General features: G+C 40.8%; 1 protein-coding gene across 13 annotated transcripts in view; it reads left to right on the forward strand.

Moving 5' to 3' along the window:
* Positions 1 to 20,888, forward strand: part of SPIDR (scaffold protein involved in DNA repair) — a 475,882-nt gene that overhangs the window by 336,789 nt on the left and 118,205 nt on the right. The window lies entirely within an intron of this gene.

Here is a 20,888-nt window from a genome sequence, read left to right on the forward strand (position 1 = left end):
CAATGATAATTGCCCTCAAAGAAGTAACATGGATTTCCAACAGAATAGAAATTAAAAGTATAGATGCTACTTCATCAGTTTGGTTTTGTTTAACTATTAATAAGAAAACACGTAGTGAAGAAATAGTAATTAACAATCATCCTGGCCGGGCATGGTTGCTCACACCTATAATCCCAGCACTTTGGGAGGAGCCCTAGGCAGGCAGGTCACTTGAGCCCAGGAGTTTGAGACCAGCCTGGGCAAAGCAAGAGAGCAAGACCCCATCTCTGATATAAAGACAATGCAATCATCCTATCGTTATGCTGCCTTCTGATGCCAGAGAGAGAAACAGGATACCTATACTCCGGTGTGAATTATGAATCATCTTCAAGTGGAGGCACTTTATTTGAAAATACTATGAATTTCAGAAAGTCGTCTTGAGGTCTAGAGTTGGAGAATGTTTCTTTTGGAATTACGGAAAAAAGATTCTTTTTTGGAATATGTATGTTTGTAAAATCCATTAAATCAGTTTTAAGGTCTTTTTCATGGCTTGTAGATGTAGACCAGTCTTCTACCCTTTGCCCTAAATCTGTGGTAAATTTATATAGAATTTTCCAAGACAGTTACACATCAGACATAGGTTTTTGTTTTGTGTTTTTGTTTTGCTTGGCCTTTTTAATGACACATATCCAGTGTTAGGTTTTGAAGAAGGGAATACTAGTTACCTTGGCAATGAGGAACTTGGTAGAGCTTCCTCATCTCAGTACACAGACCACACACTCCAAGGGGACGAGGAAACAGAGACAGTGGGGAACTGAATCACTCTGACAAGAAAGAACGACAAAACTGACAGTGCGGTTGCTTCCTATGACTAATCACAACCAATGCACGTTATGAAGGCTGTCCCTCTAGGTCCTTCAGTGGTACTTGTTTTACTTGTTTAGCAAAGAGAGAAAAACTAGAAGCTAAAATCTGGTGAAATGCTACCGATGTGAGTTGCATTGTGAATGCTTTGGAGTTGTACTTTGGAATACATGTGGTGACGTATCTAATGAGAATATGCTTGTGGTAGATTGAAAGAAGGCCAGGCATGAACTTCAAAAACAAGAAAACAACATCCAGTTATTCAGAGTTAATGAATATGCATTCTGTGTGATGCATTTTCTGTAGCACATCTGAGATTGCACAATATCGAGGCTAGACGATATTATTTCCACTTTGCAGATGAGGAAACACAGCCTCAAGGAGGATCTCACTGCTGACACAGGTAGACACAAAGAAAAATGAATGGGATATAGAATCCCAGATGGCATGGTTGTAGAGTGTTAGAGTTTAAAAGAAAAGGGAGAGGCCAGGCGCAGTGGCTCATGCCTGTAATCCCAGCACTTTGGGAGGCCGAGGCGGGCGGATCTCGAGGTCGGGGGATCGAGACCATCCTGGCCAACATGGTGAAACCCCGTCTCTACTAAAAATACAAAAATTAGTTGGGCGTGGTGGTGCGTGCCTGCAGTCCCAGCTACTCTGGAGACTGAGGCAGAAGAATCGCTTAAACAGGGAGGCGGAGGTTGCAGTGAGCCGAGATCGTGCCACTGCACTCCAGCCTGGGGACAGAGTGAGACTCCGTCTCAAAAAGAAAAGGGAGAAAATTGAGTTAGAACCAAGCCGTGTTTAGATTAAGGCTGACCCAGGGTCAAGTTGTCCAGGGCAGCAGAAGTGCAAGTGTTTTGCCCTGGGGAGACTTGGTTGGACTGTGTACAAAGATGAACTTTGGAACTAACGGCCGTAGTGCTAGCCTTGAGTTTGAGGACAGGGCTGCTGAGATGTCTTTGGGTACAAGAAGATCTGATCATTAATATTTTCTAGATTATTTTGCAGTGATAATGATCAGGCTCTCTAGTTTACATATCAAATTAATATAGAAGTAAAACTGTACTTTATTCACTACTAATTCTTTGCTAATATATTTAGAAAGAAAAACTTAGAGAATATATCTGCCTTCGAGACACATTTAGCAGTATGCATTCTAAGGCAGTTTTTTATACATGTACATGTAACACGAATATTATTAGAAGATGCAGATGTGTAGCCTGGAAGATTTTCTGCCTGTGATTCCTGCTTTCAGCTTCCTGATCATAGATGACATATGGAATGCTCTGTGGGTCCCACAGGATGGACAAAGTTGGGCTCAGCTAGTACAGACTCATCAGCACAGTACACACAGAAGAAGGAAAATTGCATAAGCAGTGACACCTTTCAACTAAAGGCAGCTCTAAGTCTGGTCTCCTTGTCTTTCAGAATGGCTTTTCTTGAGCTCTTGTCATTATCTGCTCTACCCCAGAGATCTTTCAAACTATCAGTGAACTTAAAGACAACCTTGATTACTGTGTGTTTTCTGTGAAGTCCAGAAATTACCATGTCAGAAGAAATTAAGCCTGGGTGAAAAGAAACAGCGGTGTCTGATGGCAGATTTGTTTGCCACAATAGTTGCCCCTTCCCCACCCAGCCCAGGTCAGGTGGTTGCTGATGAAACCCTGTGGTAAATTTCTGTCTTAAGTTTACTTCACACCTTGATCGTAGGTGTCAATCTCAGTCTGTTCCCAGTCCTCGGTCAGTGTCACTTTTCTGATACCAGTAACAGCTTATCTTCTGAAAGCTGACAGCTCAATTAGTGCCAACCTCGAAATTAAAAGAAAATTTTTTGAAGCAGCTAGTCCTATTCAGGGTCAGATAGATTCTCTCAAAAGATTCATGCAGTGTGAAACATTATCAGAAATAGACTTTACATTTCAGAAATATAGTATGTTAGAGTTCCCTGTCCATTGTTCTTCTGGATGACTTCCTGTAACTTGAGCTATTAATGAAAACGTTTCTGTGAGGTTTCTCAAGGTGTTGTAGGTCAGAGTAACCAACGCAAACTTAAGTTTTATAAATCACTAAAATCAAAGGTAACAAAAAACTGATGCAGAAGGTGCTCCCTAACCACAGGGTGGGCAGTCTGTTCAGAGCCCAAACACACCTTTTTTATAGATAGACTACATGTTGAATGATCATTAGATAAATGCATGACTAATAAAGCCATAGGCTTTTTTTTTTTTTAACAGAAAGGGAGCACTGGCCTTCGAGGTAACTTATAATGAAAACTGAGGCAAAGAGAGAAAGTGATGATTCCTTAGTGATTCTCTGTGTCCTGGTGGTGCAGGTCCAGACCATATTACCTCACTCCAAGCCCATGGTGATTGCCAGCAGACATCACCTTTCTTTCTCCCTTTCTAAAACATTCTCTTCCTTTCTCCTTGAGATATTTAACCTAGGGACCAGTAATTTATTTTTTTCTTTCTTTTGAACATGGTCTTGCTCTGTTGCCTAGGCTGGAGTGCAGTGGAGCAATCATGGCTTACTGCAGCCTCAACCTCCTGGGCTCGAGCAGTCCTTCCACCTCAGCCTCCAAGTAGTTGGAACCACAGGCACATGCCACCATACCCAGCTAATTTTTTTTTTTTTTTTTGGTAGAGATAGGGTCTCACTCTGTTGCCCAGGCTGATCTCAAACTTGTAACCTCAAGCAATCCTCCTGCCTTGGCTTTCCAAAGTACTAGGACTACAGGCGTGAGCCACCATACCCGGCCAACTAATGTAATCTCTGTCCTTTAGAGATGCAAATTCTTTCTTGCCCTTCATTGCAGAAATATTTTAAAGTGGAGAGTTAGTCCTTTGCAAGAGGACAGAACTTGCTAAATAGTCATGTCTTCAGACAAAAAGCTGGAGACATTCACTGAGCTGAACTCAGAAGAAAAGCACATTTTCCTTTTTCCATACCTTGATGTTTTACTCCTCTTTTTGGTCTTTTGGCCTTTGCTTTATTCTCATGTTGTATATTTATTTCTTCTTTCCACTAAGGGAAAAAAAAATCCACCATGCCCTGGACCAGGTCCTGGGCCTGCAGTGGTTAACAAAACCAGACATTGTCTCTGTGCTCCTGGAGCATAGTTCTAGTGGGAGATCCCACACAAAATACTTTACAACAAATGCATTTATGATTACAAGTTGCAATAAGTACCCTGGTGAGAAAAAATAGGGCACAATGGAGAATGGACATAATTTAGTTTAGAGGGTTCAAAGATGGTGTTCTAAGGCAGTACTATTTAAGTTTAGGTGTTAGGTAAAGAGAAGATGAAAGAGAATTGCTCACAGAAGAGAGAATACCTTTGAAAAGCTCTTGGACAGGAGGGAGAAGCCAGCATGACCATGCTGCACGGGCCAGCAAGAGATCCCAGGCACGCAACCGGCCACAGCCTAGTGGACCATGTGCAGGAGCTGCAGTGTTTGCTGTGGCTGCCCACTGACCAAGAATGAGGTTGCCCTGCTTGAAAGTCAGCTTTAGCTACCAGGGGTTTAGTAAGATGGGCACATGGGGCAGGGCCTAGTGAAAGCAGAGAGACGCAGGAAGCAGCTACTGCCGTAGTCCAGGTCAGAGAGGACTGGTGGGTTCCTGAGTCTCCTGTGGCTTTGCCAGAGCTAGAGAGAAGATCCGTGGTCTAGATGTGTGTGATGGCTTCATAATGGATTGGTTGGGGGAGGAGCAAAGTAGAAGGGAATGTTCAGAGAGTGAGCCTCAGCTTGAGTTACTTAGTTGAAGGATGTTCCCATTTGCTGAGATGAGAAAAACTATAGTGAGAGCAGGTCTGGAAGAAAGCTTGAGAATGCAGTCTAGGCCTACTAAGTTTGAGATTCCTATGAGACATCCAAGAAGAGATGTCCTGTGAGAAAGCTGGACATACATACCTTACACCCAGAGGGTTTTAGACTGGACATGAATGTTTGGGAGCTCTCAGCCTATGTCTGGTCAGTATGTGTCTTTGTATGTACATTCATTTTGTTTGCGGGTGTCAGCAGGTTATATTTGTTTATGGTGCCAAGCTCCAAAGGCACTAATGCGTGTGAGTGCAAGGCAGCAGTGTCCTGTCAACAGCCAAGTCTACAGCCAGGGCTGTGGAGGAGGTCACTTTAGGGAAACAATAGAGACAAAGGAAAGAAGAAATGCAGGCATTGAACTCCAAGGTCCTCTTGCATTGGAAAGCAGGTAGAAGAGGAGCCCACTGAGGAGACAGAGGAGGCTGGGCTGGTGAAGCCAAGAGGAAACCAGAGCTCGTGGCAAGCACTCAGGATGGTGCTTCCATGTGGGAGGGGACCCATAGTACTGCAAAGTCTAATAAAGTGAGCACTGAAAATCTGTGCCCCAGATTTGGGAGGAGTTGCTGGGTCACTTCACGAGCAGGAGGTGTAGGGAGCAGTGAGCACAGAAGCTCACTTAGCAGAGTAGAGTGGGTGGGATGCCAGAGGAGAAGCAAGCTTGGATAACAAATGTTTTGTTGATGCATACGAGGATGACAATGTCCAAATTTACATAGAACAAAAGAACTGCAATGAGGGCATTCTGTCTCTTGTTTCCTAATGTGTATGCAGGTACCATTTTTCTTTTAAATATGCATAGAGGCTGGTGGTTTAATGGAAAGAACAAAAAGTCTGGAATCAGACTGGTGTGGGTTCGCTGGTGACAGGACATTTAGCAGGGAGACTGGGGCAAAGTGTGTTTCCTTGTCTGTGAAATTGGTATTATAATACTATAATGCAGACGGGTGGTGAGGACTGATTGGGATGATGTATGCGAAGTACTCAGCAGGATGCTTCCCATATGACAAGCACTCAGTAAAAAGCAGCTCACTCACTCTTTAACAGTAAGCATAGATGCATAAAAAAATAGTGGTAAAGAGCATTGCTACAATAATAGAAACCTGAACTAAGCAAAGACAAGCTATCACATTACAAATCAGCACTCAGTGTTGGTACTGAGTCTGCCATCTGGCTGCTGAGGAAGCTTGCTTGAAGGTGATTTTTATTTCTATGCTTTTGGCCACCTCATTCCCCACCTCTACCCCTAGCACTCCCATCAACAAGGAGTTGATGCCCATTTACTTTGGAAAAGAAGCATTTGTGTAAATTTGTATGTGAAGTGTGACCACCGCTGTCTAAATGATGGAGATACGGAAGTTCCTCTGGAATAAACATATTGCAGAAAACTGCCCTAATGCTGGGGCCAGTGTTGAATGGTGCTGATATTGTGGTTGGAAATTTTTTTACTTTGTCCAGAGCATTAAACAAAGATCCCGGCTGGGCACAGTGGCTCATGCCTGTAATCCCAGCACTTTGGGAGGCTGAGGTGGGTGGATCACGAGGTCGAGAGATCGAGACCATCCTGGCTAACACGATGAAACCCCGTCTTTACTAAAAATACAAAAAAAAAAAAATTAGCTGGGCGTGGTGGTGGGCACCTGTAGTCCCAGCTACTAGGGAGGCTGAGGCAGGAGAATGGCGTGAACCCAGGAGGTGGAGCTTGCAGTGAGCCGAGATCGTACCACTGCACTCCAGCCTGGGCAACAGAGCGAGACTCCACCTCAAAAAAACAAACAAACAAACAAACAAAAAACAAATAAGGATCCCAAACTCCTGATGGTGAGAATGGTTCAGATTAAGGCCGAATGAGGAACATGCACTAGTAGATCGTGGATGTGATGATTAGGGGCATTAGCCTTTGCATGTGTTTGGACAGTGGAGAAAGACTCTTGGATAAAGCTTACTAGACTCCTTTTGAAAAGCTGGTCAGCTGTGGCACATTGATTCCCCAGCTGTGTGCTCACCTGCTGTGTCCTGCTGGGTGAATACAGCTCTTCTCCCTGGTTGTGAACCGTTACTTTTCTTCCCGCTAAACAGTTGGGAGATATTCTTGACTCTGCCTCCTTTTCTCTGTATGGAGATAGGGTGGCATACATTCCTTCGCTGTAACGGTGGCATATGCCTGTCTACAGTTAAAGAGCCTGAAGGGAAGACAGCTCCCTCGTCAACAACACAGGGGACCATTTCACCTGCTTTTCTTTTATGTACCACCACATACTGCCAGAGCTGGCAGAATGACTTCATCCATCTGCTTAGCATCACATTTTCATAAGGTGGTTGTTGTCACTCATACTTTCTTTATTTCTGAAGTCTCTTTGCTTCTTCCTATTGTAGAAAAGTTGGAATTGTTCCTTTTCAATGATTTGAATATTTTTTATTGTAATGTGAAAGATTGTGAGTGCAGAGTATCATTTTTTTTGCATGTCCTTGTAATTGATGCCATAGCCCATGCCTTAGGTTTGTTCTTACCTTTGCTCATTCAATAAATTTAAATCATCCCTTAATTAATTAGTTCTGTGTCCATGAGTCTTAAGTAAACCTTTTAATCTCAGCTGCCCATCTATTCTTAACCTTTGCTTGTTTCCTCTCTAAAACAGTTATTGGCAGTCCTTATGATATCCAAGGCCATTTGACATTGTTTCTTCTCAGCCCTGGCTCAATATTAAAGCCTAATGAGGAACATGCACTAGTAGATCATGGATGTGATGATTAGGGGCCTTAGCCTTTGTGTGTGTGTGGACAGTGGAAAAAGACTCTTGCATCAAGCTTACTAAATTTCTTTTGAAAAGGTAGTCAACCATTTTGACTCCCTGAAAATGTGGTCAGATATTTTCAAAAGGAATCTAGTAAGCTTGATCCAAGAGTCTTTCTCCACTGTCCAAACACACACAAAGGCTAATTCTAGTAGTAGAAGTAGTCTTACTACTGCTTATTCTACTAATTGACATCCAGACCCTTTATATTCTTTGCCATTCTTCCTGTCCACATGCCAACTTACTGTAAGAATAAAGACATATCAGAACCCATGGAATTACAGTCTAGTGTTTATGGTTCTGTCATGTATACACAGTTCCAATCTAGAAATTGGAACTTGACTCATGGGGACCTGAAGGAATCTATCTTATCTCTATCATATTTTTAAAGAGCTTTATTGATACATAATTCACATCCCATAAAATTCATTTATTTAAAGTGTACAATTCAATTGTGTTTATTGTAATTACAGACTTGTGCAATCATAACTATAATACAATATTAGAACTTTCTGCAACCTCAAAAAGAAACCCCATACCAATTGACTGCCAATTCCCAATTCTTCCCAGCCCCTGGCAACCACTCATCTACTTTTTGTCTCTACAGATTTGCTTATTCTGGATACTTCATATACATAAAATCACAAATCTTTCGTGACTGGCTTCTTTTACCTAGCATAATATTTTTAAGGTTTATCCATGTTGTGACATGTTTCAGTACTTCATTCCTTGTTATGGATGAATAATAATCCATTTTCTGTGAATATACCATATTTTATTTCTCTTTTGAGTTGATGCACATCTGAGTTGTTTCCACTTTATGATTAACATGAATAGTGCTACTATGAATATCTGCATACAAGTTTTTTGTGTGGATATATTTTCATTTCTCTTGAATATATACCTAGGCATGGAATTGCTGAGTCATAAGGTAACTCTATGTTTGATTTTCTGAGGGACTGCCACAATATTTTCCAAAGTGGCTACACGATTTTACATTCCCATCAGCAATGTAAAATATACCAGGGTTCCACTTTCTCCACATCCACTCCAAAATTTGTTATTGTTGTCTTTCTTATTGTAGCCATCCATGTGTGTCTGAAGTGGGTATCTCATTGTGGCTTTGATTTGCATTTCCTGATGACTAGCAATGTTGAGCATCTTTTCTTTTTTTTATTTTTATTTTTTTGAGATGGAGTCTCGCTCTGTCGCCAGGGCGGAGTGCAGTGGCACAATCTCAGCTCACTGCAACCTCGGCCTCCTGGTTCCAGGCGATTCTTCTGCCTCAGCCTCCCGAGTAGCTGGGACTACACGTGTGCGCTACCACGCCCAGCTAATTTTTTGTATTTTTAGTAGAGACGGGGTTTCACCATGTTGGCCTGGATGGTCTCTATCTCTCGACCTCATCATCTGCCTGCCTCGGCCTCCCAAAGTGTTGGGATTACAGGCGTGAGCCACCGCACCCGGCTGAGCATCTTTTCATAGGCTATTGGCCATTTGTATATCTTCTTTAGAGAAATGTCTTTCAAGTCCTTTGCCTATTTTTAAAGTTGGGTTATTTTTTGTTGTTGAATTGTAAGCGTTCTCCGTATAAGTCCTTTATCATTTGCAAATATTTTTTCCCATTCTGTGGAGTTTTTCACTTTTTTGATAGTGTCCTTTGAAACACAAAGATTTATCATTTTAATGAGGTCCAATTTGTCATTTTTGTTATTATTATTGCTTGTGTTTTCAGGGTCATAGCTAAGAAACCATTGGTGAATCCAAGGTTATGCAAACATACTTCTGTGTTTTCTTCTAAGAATTTTATAGCTTTTGCCCTTATATTTTGGTCTGTGATCCATTTTGAGTTAATTTGTGTGTATGGTCCAACATTGTGGGTTGGACCCTCCTTGTAGTTAAAGATTATGTTTAGTACTAGTAGTAGTCTTTATATTTTATTTAAATGTATATCTTATTTTTGGCATTTGTTACAGTTTGCACTGTTACGTCTTTGTGTGCATAGCATTTCTTCCTTTGTAGGTGGCAGAAAATGGATCCATTTCTCCACCCTTTGTCTCTTTTAGCTTTTATCATTTTATTGATCTAGTGTTTGGTTACAGCTATCTGATTGAAAAAGTAATAGTTTCAGAGTAGAGTTAGAGGTGTAAATAATATGAAAGTAATATGTACATGCTCTTTAAACACTTGATAATACCAACCTGTATCATTTGACCCATGTTATCATTTATAGCTATACACATTGAATAACTTTCTTGGTGAACTTACGGATAATATGAAAACTGCTGTGAAAGTTTTCATGCTCTTTTTTCCTATATATTAAACCAGTGATAGACTTAAAGGGAAAAGTGAAATGGAATGGCAACAGCCTGGGGATGTGAGTACAGACAATTATGAAGTTTTGGTAATAGAATGAAAACAGCAAGAGTAATTTTCCAGATTATGGTATGTGTAACCACCATTCTAAGTTTGCATCTTAACCTGGCCATGGTGATTTTCCAGCACCTGTCATCCATGAAGATCAAGAAGGATTTCAAGGTGGCCCTATATAAAAGCCATGGAATTTTTCCTCCCTGTTTCTGACCTCCTTTCTCTGGAAACTTTTGTTCCTAAAAGAGACTGGAGACCTGGAACAGTCTCCCTACTCTTCCCACCGTACCCCCACCCCATTCCTGCAGCTGCAATGTGGAGCAGCACTGTGATCACACTAGATCACACTTTCCTGTGAGTCAGATTGCAGCTCTGGAATGTGCTTTGCTGAGATGACGGCACAGAGAAGAGCCATGGGAGACAGAGCACACAGCCTGGCAGAGTCTTCAGGGGTGGCCAGATGCAAGCACACAGTGCCACGTGCCTCTGTGGGCAAGAAGCAGAGAAAGGATGAGATCAAGCCTGACCCAACTTGACTTCCTCCTCCAGCTGAGCCACCACACCTTGCTGCCCCTCTCCTCCCCTTTTGCCTCTGTCAAATGACCTACTCTGCCCTCTCTCCCAGCTGCTGCTAGACCCAGAGCACTTGGTGCAGCCAGCTGGCGGGTTTGGTAGGCTCACCCTTGTTGTGCTGATTTCTTGGCTCCACAGTTCTCAATGGCTTGATCCAGCTCAGCTCTTTCTCCACAGGGAACTGGAGCAAAAATCCTGTAGAGCAATTCTTGGGTTGGACACCCGCTTCCCAGGAGAGAGGATTATACATGAACAGATGCCCTTGTTTCTTCCTCACTTGCTGCTCTGGCACTGGTATTATAAATGGTCTGAATTTTCACATTTATTTGCACAGATACAAAAGACAGTGACAGATGCTTGATTATGTAGTGAGACTAACAACCAGGTATTAAACATTGCACTGATACTTGTCATTGCCTTCAAAATAAGCTCTACGTGTTTTCTTTACTTCAGTTGTCTCATTTAACCATAAATAAGTCCTCAGAGGTCAGGGGCTGTGACTCATCTGGTTTTGGTACTGGACCATGAATGCAGTAGACACCCAGCAAGTATGGGTTGATGGGAAACAGCAATGGCTGATTGAGCAGCTGAGAAGGTGGGGTGAGGTTGTGGCTCCCCTTCTCTTCTCAGGATGAACCAGTCCATGGAGTTGTGCTACAAATGTTGTTGTTTCTCTAAGGAAATTGATGAGAATGCCAGTGAGCTAGAAATTGCCAGGAATACTCTGCTTTGGGACAGAGGTGATGTCTAGTCTGTTCCAATCAGATAGAGGATGAGACACTGGGAACCAAGGTCCCTGAAGAATATTCAGTCAGTGTAAACAAACAGGGAACAGCACAAGGAGGGACACTTAGGAAAGTGGCAAGGGAGGAACAAGGGCAGCTCTTGGGTGAAGATGTTTATAAAGAAAATAGAGGCCGGGCCCGGTGTCTCACGCCTGTAATCCCAGCACTTTGGGAGGCCGAGACGGGCAGATCACGAGGTCAGGAGATCGAGACCATCCTGGCTAACACAGTGAAACCCCGTCTCTACTAAAAATACAAAAAATTAGCCAGGCATGGTGGCTGGCGCCTGTAGTCCCAGCTACTTGGGAGGCTGAGGCAGGAGAGTGGCGTCAACCCAGGAGGCGGAGCTTGCAGTGAGCCGAGATCACACCACTGCACTCCAGCCTGGGCGACAGAGCGAGACTCCATCTCAAAAAAAAAAGAAAATAGAGAATTCAGTCGATAATGATGTAAGGGTTTTAAAGCATTTATTACAATTAATATAGAACTGAAAGTTCAAGCAAAAATTAAGCAACCACAGGCAGATGATAGAAGAATTAAAATATGACATTTAACATCGAATGAAATAAAATTACCTGAGAGGAAGGAACTCATCATTTGAATTAAACAAAAAAGGAGAACTGAGCCGTCAAGAGGTAGCTTGTGGGGAGAGACTCCTCAGGCCTCTGGTAGTTGTATGTCAAGGCAACTGTGTGAGGCCTTCCACACGTACCTGGCCTGCCACCTGGTTTCCCATAAGCGCAAGACCACCCTTCCTTTCTTTGGTGTGGAATCTCAGGGCAGGTTGTCTACAGCTCCTAGAGGAGGGAACAAGAGAGGACTAGATTATATTTGCCTGCTATGGAGTGGGAAGAAGAGTGAAATAAATGTCAAAATCTTCTTGATGCCTCCCAATGAAATCAGACTTTTGGAAAACTTCAGAAGTGGCTTATTCAGCTTTGTACCCCGAGTCTTTGCACACAGGTAAGTTAAATAGAAAGCTGACTACTCTGGAATCCCACAGACATTGAATGAGGAGAAGCTGAACATCTCTGAGGACCTATCTCCTCAAGAGCTATGGAAAAGTGGGAAACTGCAGTGACAGCAAGGATACCAGGAAATCTTGTCTTTAAAATTTTTGAACGTAATTCTGGCTTGTACTCAGCTCATGGTTGCATCATCCTCTCTTCAGAAAAGGCTAGAACAAGATTTCCTGAAATGATATATGTTCAAGAGCTACCACATATTTGGGAGAAAGTGTCATTCCTAATGGCAGACCATAAAAGCACTATCTGGTAATTTACTTTTATGTTTCAGTTTTGAACTTCTTCCAGGTGCTTCCTAAATATTAATACCTGGTCTCTGTTTTATGTTTGGGTGGAAAGTTGGGGAGAGTATAGCCCAAGGAGCTGAGGAGCAACGATGAAGCCACATACCTGTGAGCACTGTGACTTTTAGGCCTTGTGGCAACTATGACTCATCTGTCACCTCTGCCTGGACAGAGTGTGCTCTGTTAATATTGTGGTAAAAACAACACTAAGTATGCCCATTTACTTATATGCATTTATATGTGTCCGCTTTATACACTACCTGGAAGCTTCTGTAAGAAGAGACTGTTTCCAGTCACTGCCGCCACGGAGGAAATGGATGCCATGCGGCAGGCTCCCTGAATGCCTGGTAGAACCATGTGAATTTTATGTGTATGTATGCATTAACTTATATTTATTTGTTTATTTACTGAGATAAAATTAACATAAAATTGGCCATTTTAAAGTATGTAATTCAGTGGTAGCACATTCACAATGCTGTACTACCAACTCTATATCATTCCAAAACAGTTCAATCACACCAAAGGAAATCCTGTACATATTAAGCAGTCCCTCCCCACTAACCCCTTCCCCAGCCCATTGCAACCTCCAGTCTGCTTTCTGTTTCTGTGTATTTGTCTATTCTGAATATTTCATACAAATAGAATGATAACAGCATCTGACCTTTTGTGTCTGGCTTCTTAAACTTAGGATAATGTTTTCAAGGCTCATCCATGCTGTAGCATGTACCGGTAGTTCATTTCTTTTTATGGCTGAATAATATTCTGTTGTATAGATATATCACATCTTATGCATTTATCAGTTTATGGACATTTGTGTTGTTTTCACTTTTTGGCTATTATGAATAATGTTGCTATGAACATCTGCACAGAAGTTTTTCTGTGGACATCTGTTTTCATTTCTCTTGGTGTAGATATGCTTAGGAGTAAGTTACTGGGTCATATGGTAATTATGTGTTTAACTTTTTGAGGAACCACCCTACTGTTTTCCACAGTGGCTACATCATTTTAAATTTTCACCAGTGGTGCAATTTCTCCACATCCTCGCCAGCACTTGCTATTTTCTTTTTGTAACAATAACCATCCTAATGGGTGTGAAGTGGTATCTCACTGTGGCTTTTATTCACATCTCTCTAATGACTGATGATGAGCTTCTTTTCATGTGCTCATTGTCCATTTGCATATCTACTATGGAGAAATGATTTTTCAAGTCTTTTTTTAAAATTATATTGTATTTTTATTGTTGAGTTGTAAGAGTTTTCTTATTTTATTTTATTTTATTTTAAGTTCCAGGTTACATGTGCAGGATGTGCAGCTTTGTTACATAGGTAAATGTGTGCCATGGTAGTTTGCTACACCTATCAACCCATCACCTGGGTATTAAGCCCCACATGCATTAGCTATTTATCCTGAGGCTCTTCCTTTCCCCACTCCCTACCCCATACAGGCCCCAGTGTGTGTTGTTCCCTTCCCTGTGTCCATAAGTTCTCATTGTTCAGCTCCCCCTTGTAAGTGAGAACATGTAGTGTTTGGTTTTCTGTTTCTGTGATATTCTGCTGGGGATAACGGCTCCCAGCTCCATATCCACGTCCCTGCAAAGGACATGATCTCGTTCCTTTTTTTTTTTTTATTTTTTTATTTTTTTAGATGGAGTCTCGCTGTGTTGCCAGGCTGGAGTGCAGTGGTGGCATGATCTCAGCTCACTGCAACCTCTGCCTCCTGGGTTCAAGCAGTTCTCCTGCCTCAGCCTCCCAAGTAGCTGGGACTACAGACGTGCACCACAATGCCTGGCTAATTTTTTTTGTATGTTAGTGGAGACGGGGTTTCACCCTGTTGGCCAGGATGGTCTTGATCTCCTGAACTCATGATCCGCCCACCTCGGCCTTCCAAAGTGCTGGAATTACAGGTGTAAGCCACCGCGCCCAGCCGATCTTGTTCCTTTTATGGCTGCATAGTATTCCATGGTGTATATGTACCACATTTGCTTTATCCAGTCTATCATTGATGGGCATTTGGGTTGTTTCTGTCTTTGCTATTGTGAATAATGCTGCAGTGAACATATGCATGCATGTATCTTCATCATAGAATGAAGATACATTATATTCCTTTGGGTGTATACCCAGTAATAAGATTGCTGAGTCAAATGGTATTTCTGGTTCTAGGTCTTTGAGGAATCACCACACTGTCTTCCACAATGGTTAAACTAATTTATATTCCCATCAACAGTGTAACAGTGTTCCTATTTCTCCACAGCCTCACCAGCATCTGTTGTTTCTTGACTTTTTAATAATCACCATCCTGACTGACATGAGATGGTATCTCATTGTGGTTTTGATTTGCATTTCTGTAAGAGTTCTATTTTTATATATTGTAGATATAAGACCCCTATAATATACATGCTTTGCGAAATTTTCCTCCCATCCTGTAGGCTGTCTTTTTACTTTCTTGATAGTGTCCTTTGATACACAGAATTTTTAATTTTTTTTTTTTAAAGAGACAGGGTCTTGCTCTGTCACCCAGGCTGGAGTGCAGTGGTGGGATTATAGCTCACTGCAGCCTCAAACTCTTGGACTCAGGCGAGCTTCTCAAAGTGCTGGGATTGTAAGGGTGAGTCACTATGCCCAGCCAAGTTTTATGTTTGATGACACTCAAATTGTCTATTTTTTCTTTTGTTGCTTGTGCTTTTGGTATCTTTTCTAAGAACTGTTATCAAATCCAAGGTCATGAAGATTTACTCCTGTGTTTTTGTTCAAGAATGTTACAGTTTTAGCCTGTGTATGCATTTAGGTATTGGGGACATTTTAAATTAATTTGGCTAGCTCATTGCAATTCCCCCTTAATCTTAGGATTGACATTTCCATTTCTGCGAAAATAGCCTTTTTTTTTTTTTTTTTTTTTTTTTTTTTTCCCGGCCAGAGTCTCACTCTGTCGCACAGGCTGGAATACAGTGGCACTATCTTGGCTCACTGCAACCTCCGCCTCTCGGGTTCCAGCAGTTCTCCTGCCTCAGTCTCCCAAGTAGCTGGGAATACAGGTGCACACACTGTAATTGACATCTCCACTAAACCCCAGGCACTCCACCATGCCCGGCTAATTCTTGTATTTTTAGTGGAAAAGGAGTTTCGCCGTATTGGCCAGGCTGGTGAGCCTTATCAAAAACCATTGGTTTTTGATAAGGATTGCATTGGATCACTATATGGCAGTAGCTTAATAATATTCAGTTTTTCAGTTCATGAAGACAAGATGCCTTTCCATTTATTTAGGTCTTCTTTAATTTCTTTCAGAAATGTTTTGGAGTTTTCATTGTACAAGTCTTATATTTCCTTATTTACATTTCTATTTTATTATTTTGATGTTATTATAAACCAGTTTGTTTCTTAATTTTCTTTTCAGATTGTTCATTGCTAGTGTATAAAAAAACAACTTATTTTTGTTTGTTGATCTTGTATCCTGCAACTTTGCTGAAGTTTTTAGCTGTAACAGATTTTTGTGGATTTTTAAAAAATTTTCTACATAAAAGATTGTCATCGCGAGTAAAGACAGTTTTACTTCTTCCTTTCCAATTTGTTTTTTATTTATTTCTTTTTCTTAATTGCTGTAGCTAGAATTTCCAGTACAGCGTTGAATGGAAGTAGCAAAAGCAGGAATCATTGTTTTGTTCCTGATCTTGGGGAGAGCTCTCATTCTTTCACCATTGAGTGTGTTAGCTGTGGAGTTTTCATCAATGCCCTATGCCAGGTTGAGGAAGTTCCTTCTTTTCCTGCTTTGTTGAGTCTTTTTTGTCCTGAAAGAATCTTGGATTTTGTCAAGTGCTTTTTCTGCACAGTATAATCACACTTTTTAAATTTTATATACTATATAGTTAGGAATCAGAGAAGTGTGTTACCTACAGTGATTCTTAGTAGAGAAGGTGTTTATAACCAAATTACTGAAATAATTGCTTTGAGTCATCAGGATATAGAACCAGTTCAATTCTACTGGATCCTTCTTTGCAATGAATGATATTCTCTATAGTGGGAATTTACAAATATGTACGTATCATTACTTTTTTATTTAATTACTTTTAACATGCTTCTCATTTTAAAATAGTTTTAGCTGTATAGAAAAGTTTGCGAAGATAATACAGAGCATTCCCAAATACAGAGTGTTCCCACGTACTCCATACCCAGTTTCCTCTGTTGTTACATCTTACATTATTATGACACATATATAACAATTAATTAAGCAGTATTGTCACAATATTATTCACTGAAGTTCATACTTTATTTAAATCTCCTTAGATTTTCCCTGATGTCCATTTTCTGTTGCAGCACCCCATTCGTGATAGCACATTACATCTCATTGTCATGTCTCCTTAGGCTCCTGTAGACTTTCTTAAATGCTTTTTGCTTTTTATTACCAGGACAATTTTGAGGATTACTGGACAGATATTTTGTAGAAGATCCCTTATTTTGTGTTTTTTTAATATATATTTAGACAGGTATGGATTTGGGAGAAAAAGATTGCCTACATAAAATTCCATTTTCATTACATCCTATCAAAGGTACATACTATCAACATGATGTATCTCTGCTGGCATTAATCATAGTTGCTGGCTCAGGTAGCAATCATGATTTGTCAGGTGTCTATGAAGTTACTTTTTAAGAAAATTAAGCTATTTTTAAACTCCCATTTTATAATGCCTGGGAGGTGAAGCTGGAGCATGCACTGTTACCTCCATTGGTACCTAAGATAGTCTGAAGCAAGAGCATTTGTGACATAGACAACAACATCAGAGAAGGCGTGGCATACAAGCCAAATTTCTGAGTAGCCTTTGAAGTCAACTGTTATTCATGTTTGTTTCAGGATTAATGGTATAGGATTGGGGGCACTTCTAAGACCTTAAACATAATTTTGCAGTGGATAAATATATCAGATTGTATCCATTCATCAGTTTATGGACATTAGGGCCATCAAAAGATGCAGCATCACCCTTCAGTGCTGTCAAATGGAAATAATAAGGCCTGTTGTAAGTTGCCTTTTGTTGCAAGGGTTAAATAGGTTAATATATAAGAGATGTTGTTCCATTAATAGACCTTTGTCAAGTGCCTACTGTGTCACATCATCCTGCAGTGCAAACAGTGGCATGTACAAAAGAGAGAAAAAACAGCTCCTGTCCTAAAATATCTGTATGAATAAAAGCCACCTCCATAATAAGTTTTGTCCTGGATGATATGAGCTAATGTTTCCAAAATACTGACCTTAGATTACTTTATGCCATTTTGGGAGTGGGAAGTACTAACTTAAAATGAATATTGCTTCTCTGAGCCACATTGTTGGTGCTCAGCTGCTGCTCAGTTCTTGGGGTGCGCCAGAGACAAGCCCCAGTCTTCAGGGCAGTGACAATCATGTCATCAAGACTTGCCACAGCTTTGGGTACGCTATGTTCTAATAGATTTCCTTTAGGCCAAAAGATATCTTTAATGTCAGTAAGTGCACTGCAGAGGTTTGATGTATTGGGCAAGGATCTCTAAAGTCAGGAGATCAATGCAGAGTTAACACGCTTTTGTGTACGTGGTTTGTGTTTGAATCAGAATTCCTCTCGTGTCATTTTCTAGTTGGTTTGGCTGGATTTTTTTTTTAAGTAATATAATCTCATTCCTTTATCTTCTGCAAAAGAGATCCATCTATCGGTGTAAAGGCTTTTCCTGTCATCCTCTTCATTCTATACAGTCCGGCTATCATTATTCAGTCTTGAAGGAAAACCAAACTGAGTTTATTAAAATCTGATATGAATTAAAAAAAATTTTTCCCTTTAAGGTGCATACATTAACTCAAACTGTAATATAATATTGCCAAGGGTGATAGATAGGTTGCACAGTAAACATTCTATAAATTTTAGCAGGAATTAATTTTTTTATTCAGCTATAGATTTTAATAATTTTATTTTCTAAATATAAATTTTGAAAACATGTCAGTGCATATTATACACGAAGGAGATAAACAATTGTGTTATTTTCTCAGAATTACCTGGCAAGTAATTTATTACTATATACAAGGCCTTAGTTTTAAAAACCCGCATATAATTGTTTTATAGAATTAAAATAGTTTGTGTGTGTGTGTACTTTGAGGTAAGAACAGCTGAGCAACCAACTTTTAAAGTAATCGTTTTTTAGTTCCATTGGTCTTTTTAGCTTTATTTATGAGAACTTACAACTTAGTTTAGGAACAATATCAATGTCAAAAATGGGATACTATGCTGTCATCTAAAATTAAGGAATGTGAGCAGTCTGTGTTAATATGGAATGATCACAAGGATTATTATAATAAATGAACAAGGTCCAAAACAAGCAGAAAAGTGTGTTACCATTTGGTTAAAACAAAGTGCCATAGGCACTAATGTTCTTTCTATGCATGAAATATCTTTGGAAGATACACAAGAAGCTGGCAACTTTAATTGCCCCATGGGAGAATGAGGCAGTTAGGAATAGAAGGGAGAAGTTTGAATTTTGAACTATGTGAATGGGTTACCTGTGTTAAAAAGCCTTTTGTAACGAATAATCTAAAACAGAGTCCTGGCCAGCTTTAAGATTTGTTAATAATTAAGTTGGTTTTAGTCATGGAGTTGATCTTGTGTGCTCTGAGATATAATTCTACACAATGAATCTCTGCATATGTCTTTTTAGGTGGTAGGATTATTCAGCTTTAAATAATTTAGATGTTTGGGGTCTTGGTTTAAATGTCTTTTTGGTGTTAACAGAATCATGGAATCTTAAGAGTTCAATTGGCCCTTAAATACTAGTTACAAATTATTGATTTACTACTTCGTCTCAGCTGCACATTTGAGCACCTCCCATGGTGGCGCATTGCTCTACTGCAGCCCCTGTGCAGCTCCCTTTCCTAGAAGGCTCTCTCCTATCTTGAGCTTGAACCTCTCTCCCTGGATCTTCTGCCCCTTGGAACTGACGCTTCCTCTCAGGGTCATGTAGGGTCATATAGGATCAGTCTGTTTGCTTTTTCTACATGATACTCTGAATATGCATATATGTATATTACCCTTTTTTTTTTTTTTTTTTTTTTAAGGGATGGGGTCTCACTCTGTTGCCTAGGCCCAGTCATGGCTCACTGCAGCCTCATCAACCTCCTGGGCTCAAGTGATTTTCCTGCTTCAGCCTCTTGAGTAGCTGGAACCACAAGTGCTAAGTCTTTATAGTGCTGAGCTTCACGTTCTTTTCTTCTCTGGCTCTTTAATGTCTTTAAGAGCAACTCTATTAATATTAGTTACAAAATAATTTTAGCCACCTGCTCAGCACATGTATTCTATTTCCCCCACCGTGCTGCCTTTAAGGTGGTGTAGTTAAATGAAAAAAGGAATAAGGAGGAAAGGAAGGAAGAGAAGAAAGTTTATGCTAAAGATTGACCAGAGAATTCTATATCATGTCTGTGCTGAAGGAGCCCACTATCTTTTCAGGAAGATAGAGAGGATGTATTCATACACATGCATGTGTTCTATTCTAACAGAATGCAAGCTATTAATAGAAAGCGTACTAGCGCAGGATACAGATCAGAGAATTACAGCAGCTGCCAGGAGTAGTCAAGGAAGACATTTTGAAAGACAAAGTTCAGCCGGGTTTTGAGAAGGACAAGTTAGATCTCTCCGTGATGGTAACATGGGATCATTTGGTTTTGTTTTGATTATGAGATGAAACTCACCATTTAAACCTTTTTTTTTTTTTTTTTTTTTTTTTTTTGAGACGGAGTCTCACTCTGTCACCCAGGCTGGAGTGCAGTGGCGTGATCTTGGCTCACTGCAACCTCTGCATCCCGGGTTCAAGCAATTTTCCTGCCTCACCCTTCCAAGTAACTGGGATTACAGGCACCACACCTGGCTAATTTTTTTATTTTTAGTAGAGACGGGTTTTCGCCATGTTGGCCAGGCTGGTCTCGAACTCCTGACCCCAGGTGATCCACCCGCCTCAGCCTCCCAAAGTGCTGGGATTACAGGGATGAGCCACCGCACCTGGCCCATTTAAACCATTTTAAAGGGTATACACAATTCATTGGTTTTGTTTTTTTGTTTCTTTGGGTTTTTTTTGAGACAGAATCTCTCTCTGTCATCAGGCTGGAGTGCAGTGGCGTGATCTTGGCTAACTGCAATCTCCAACTCCCGGGTTCAAACAAGTTGCCTGCCTCAGCCTCCCGTGTAGCTGGGACTACAGGCACACATCACCACGCCCGGCCAATTTTTTGTATTTTAGTAGAGACGGGGTTTCACCATGTTGGCCAGGATGGTCTCAATCTCCTGACCCCAGGCGATCCACCCACCTCGGCCTCCCAAAGTGCTGTGATTACAGGCATTAGCTAGCATGCCTGGCCCATTTAAACCATTTTAAAGGGTATACAATTCTCACTG

This window comes from Pan paniscus, chromosome 7 (assembly GCF_029289425.2).
Source record: "Pan paniscus chromosome 7, NHGRI_mPanPan1-v2.0_pri, whole genome shotgun sequence".
Lineage (NCBI taxonomy): Eukaryota > Metazoa > Chordata > Mammalia > Primates > Hominidae > Pan > Pan paniscus.